This window comes from Panicum virgatum, chromosome 6K (genome assembly GCF_016808335.1).
Source record: "Panicum virgatum strain AP13 chromosome 6K, P.virgatum_v5, whole genome shotgun sequence".
In the NCBI taxonomy this organism is placed as follows: Eukaryota; Viridiplantae; Streptophyta; class Magnoliopsida; order Poales; family Poaceae; genus Panicum; species Panicum virgatum.
In genome coordinates this window covers 37,752,188-37,756,854 of record NC_053141.1, presented here as the reverse complement: position 1 = coordinate 37,756,854, position 4,667 = coordinate 37,752,188, and the positions used below count along the sequence as shown (strand labels likewise).

Here is a 4,667-nt window from a genome sequence, read left to right as displayed (position 1 = left end):
CTCTGACAGAGGGAGGAATGGTGGGAGGCGAACATTCCGGTAGCATGGAGGGAGGCGTGCTCCTCTAGGAATGGGTTGGTGGTTGAGGGGAGCACACAGGACCGCCATCAGCGGGGCCGGCTTCTCTATGGTCCGACTTCCCCATGGCGCTTGGGTGGTGAGGCCCCCTTCCCCCTCGAGGGCGGTGCCACATTCACGGGATGTGGAGCCGGGGTGCCGGGTGCAGGACATGGCTCCATCTGGGCGGCGGTTGACGGTTGCTGTTCCAAATGGTGATCTAACTACAAGAGATTTGACTTTAGGTGACATTCTATTTATGTCACAGAAATGGTTATTTTTATTATGTTTTGCATTTTGTGATGTTCGGTGATTTTTATTATGTTTTGCATTTTGTGATGTTCGGTGACGAAAATACATTTGTCACCTAATGTGGGTCACAAAATGTATACTATGACAAAAACATTTTTTTGTCACAAATTTTGCGACGATCATGACGGTGTCACTAATTTGCAACGCTTGCTTTTCATCATTACCAAGCCCGAAAAACATCACGGAATCAATGCTATGATTGACTATGCAAGTACCATCTAGGACAGAAAACGGCACAAAATTTTATCCTTACCTGACATGGCGATGATTAGGATGTGACATGGCAGTCCCTTTGTGTCGATTTGATTCGTCATATATAAGTTTGGCAGCTCTGCAAGACATTAGACGGGGCCAATTTGTTTTAGGCTAGGCCCACTTCATTTTGGATTGGGCTAATAGAATATACAACAATACCATTAGACAATATATGCCCATTTATCCCAAAAAGGCCCAGTTGACAACCCAATAGCCCAAAGCAAATTTAAAATCAAATAATTCATATTCAATCTCAGATAGCCATATAATACTCCACAATTACAAGATTCTAGACAGGTACAAGTTACAGTATTAAAATCTCAAAGAATGCAAATCATCCTGGTAACCCAAGATTTGCTGCTTGCTTCTGATTACCACCCTGCTTCTGACTCTCAACTTCAGACTCAAGTTCTTGTTCACGTGCAGAAACATCAGACTTGGTGCTCCTCTTTGCAACTGCTGGCTCAAGGAAATTTTTTTGAAGAAATCTTGTTGGAGAAATCCAAGAAACATCAGACTCTGCAATGAATTGATAGTACCTCGAAGTCAATAGGTAGCAAGGGTTGAACAGAAACAGTTGATACGTCTGCAATGGAAATTATGCAGCACACTACACATCTGGCGAAGAGACAAGATCTGAACTAGAATATTACTAGCACATGAAACATCTAGCGAAGGGATATTAATCAGCTGCATCTTTGGTGCTAGAAATTCAGCTTTGGACAGGAATATTCACAGTATGTTGTTGCTCTTTCTCCAGTCAACCAATACGGCAAACTCCAGTTAACCAAAACTGCAACATCACTTTAAAAAAAAACAAATATTGCAGTATGCATTGCAGCCATATGTCAATTGGTCATGGGGAACATACAGTAGCTACTAGCTAGTGGCAACAGTCAATGATTCAATGTACACCAAATAAAGAATGAATATATGTATAGTGTTTAGCATTTGAGTGGTTATAAACTTTTCCAGGCCCATGCTCTTAGCAAATGTTGTTTCAGGCTATCAAGCAAGACCAAAGGAAAATTAGTTCTTAACAGAAGCAACTGTTATACCAAAACGCTTTATTGTTCCTGACCTTTACAACAGTAGGATTTATCAAATGCAACATATGGCTAAGCTCACCTAGAATTATGTAGAGCTTTCAATCCTATTGCACTTCTTTTTCATCCAAAGTGAGGTCTCACTTGAAAAGAGCATAGATGCAAATGAAGTTGGTAAGATAGAAAATGTATTAGTTGCAACAATGGAGAAAGAACCAACAGAAGTTAAACTATTATTTAAGGAGGCAAACAAAAAATGCGTTGAAGCTAAGAACCAGACTGTAGCACAAATCCCAAGAATCAGTGACCATAACAAGCTAAGAACTAAACCTCATTCTAAGAACTTCTCCAATAAAACTATGATTCTAGGACGGATGACACAAATTCAATAAAAAAGCAATCGAGCTACAGAATGAATTCCAACTCAGTCAACTAATCATGCGTTGAAGCTTAAGCTAGTACTAAAAATCGCTGCCACAATCGACCATCCAGAAGAATGAAAATGTCTGAAATATTGCATGGGCGTGGATCATATGTTCTGCAATGTGCTATGTAAAAGTGAGACAGGCACGTTCAGGAGGATGAGTGTTTCCTGCTGCTTTTCTGGTTTCAGTATAGCTGATGAGTGTTTTCTGCTGAATTATTGTTTATGATTGACTGATAGTGCTGGGTTATCACTGGTTGATGTGCTAACATGTGGGGAACCTTGACTGCAAACAATATAACAGGGTCCAGTTGCAACACATAATGGCCCAGGGCCTTGTACCTGGAACTCTTGAAAAGACTATCACAGCCAAATTACATAATGAATGAAAGCAATACTGAGAATCTGATATCGCAAGCTACTAGTATGCCTGCTGCAAATCTATATGAACTACCCAAATAAATTCAGCTCGAACCATAAGAGATTAAGGCAGGCACATCAAGAACAACAAGTAGATAGGTGTTGACGGCCAAATGTGGCACGTCGAGACCGACCGGTCTGACCGGTTGGGTCGACCGGTCTGACCGGTCTAAGTCTGTGCAGTTCGAGTAGAGTTAGTTTTTGGTTAAGAGTCCTTTTGTAATCCTACTCATGAAGGGGTACGTCTTCCCCGGCGTATAAATATAGGGGCTAAGGCCGATTGAGGTTATTCCCAATCGAATCAATCATTTGCATCTACTTTTTTTTACTCTCTCAAACCCTAGCCCTTTTCTAACCCTAATTTGCTGTTCTTCCTACGTCTCGACGGCGTTTGAAGGCGTTCTAAGAGGTCTGCCGATCTTAGACCAATCCTAGTTCCACGAGCTCCGACGACGGGTCCCTCCCGAGCTTGTTGTGCTAGGTCTGCGTGTTCCCTAGAAGAACCGGTCTGACCGGTCGGCTACACCGCTCTGACCGGTCGAGCACAGGGAGTGCGTTTGTGACGATCGTGTTGACGATCACGCGCGTGCTAGTGCATTCAGATGTGTTTTGGCGCAATTCTGTGTCAACAATAGGGCAATAACAAACTTTATCCTACTAATATTAACCAAGGTTACACATTGATGTGATACACTGGATAGTAACTCAGACTAGCAAGCTCTTGGAAAATTAAATCTGGCACAATAGCAGCAACCAGCAAGTTTAATTAGATACAAATACGAGGCGGGAAGAGATCTAATAGAAAAAGATTATCCCATTACCTGGATAGGGGAGGGGGAGAGAGAACCCGAGGAGGAGATGAACGGTGGCGGCGGAGTTCAATGCATCAGAGGCATATCTTGGAGGCGAGCATGTTGACCCGCTGATGCTAAGGTCGAGATTGCCCTCATTGGCCGTCGCTGCCTCGATCTAGTGGAGATGGAATCGACAAATCCTGCTGGGGCTGTGCGAGATGGTACAAGAATTGTAGTGCGCACATGAAGAATCAAAGAAGGAAGAAGGCATACCAGCGGTGGAGGTGAGGGCCTCCTGCTTGCTGTGTTCGGGGTGCACAGCGGCGGCCTGCAGGACTGCCTCCTCGTGGGGCGTAGGGCAGCGGCCTGGATGGGACCTCAGGGTGCCATTTAGAGGCCTGCACGGGACCAGGAGCGCGGTGGCCTATAGGAACACCGCCGTCGAGGATAGCTTGCTCTCCATCTTACTTAGACATGCAGTGCAGCCATACTTCATCATATGCTCAATTGGGACACAAATCTTCGACAAGGCTCTATGTGATCTGGTGGCCAGTGTCAGTGTAATGCCGAAGGCAGTCTTTGGTCAGCTCAACTACTCAGTGTTAACTCCAAGGCCGATGCAGTAACAACTGGCTGATTCATCGGTCCGACACCCAAAGGGGATTGCTGAGGATGTACCAGTGAGGGTACGAGATTGTTTTGTCCCCGTTGACTTCGTGGTACTCAACATGGACGACCAGAAGATGACCCACATCTTAGGACGGCCATTCCTCAATACAGCAGATGCACACATTGATGTTGGGGCCAGAGTAACCTAACTCCATATCAGTGGAAAAGAGGAAAATTTTTATTTCCGCCCAAAGAAAGAACAATGCTTGATGATCCAGGTCAAATTTAGGCCAAATTATTAGAAGATCAAAGAAGTCGAAGTTACACCTTCTCAGAAAGATAGCCTCATTTCCTTTATGAAGACGTTCATGAAGGAGGATCAAGAACCAAAGAAGCCTAAGAAGAAGGGTAAGTCAAAGGTCATCAAGACCGAGGATCCAGCTCCCGCGCCACCTACACCACCAAAGAAGACCAAGAAGGTGTGGCGCAAGAAGAAGAAGACATCGACGCCTACTACTACTTCTCTAGGTACAGACGATCCGACCTCAACCTGATTAGGTATGGAGAAAGATCCTGCTCATCGGACCCTAAACTAAGAGCTAGCTTGGGGGAGGTTCCCTCCCCAAAGTCAATTGTATCTCTTTACTGCTTTCAAATAAAATAAAATAAAAACTTATAAAAACAAAACAAATATTCACCGCTTTATATCCCTTTTCCAATATGCGCGGTAAGAACGTTTTAACTTCTCTT

The 4,667-nt window shown here is 44.0% G+C and overlaps 1 long non-coding RNA gene across 1 annotated transcript; it reads right to left on the bottom strand.

Moving 5' to 3' along the window:
- Window positions 1-823: 823 nt before the first annotated feature.
- On the bottom strand, window positions 824-3,915 carry LOC120639205. The gene is made up of 3 exons (XR_005661323.1): window positions 3,336-3,915; window positions 1,753-1,813; window positions 824-1,143 (listed from the first exon to the last, which is right to left on the bottom strand). It is a non-coding gene; the product is annotated as an uncharacterized LOC120639205 (long non-coding RNA).
- Between the last annotated feature and the right edge of the window lie 752 nt (window positions 3,916-4,667).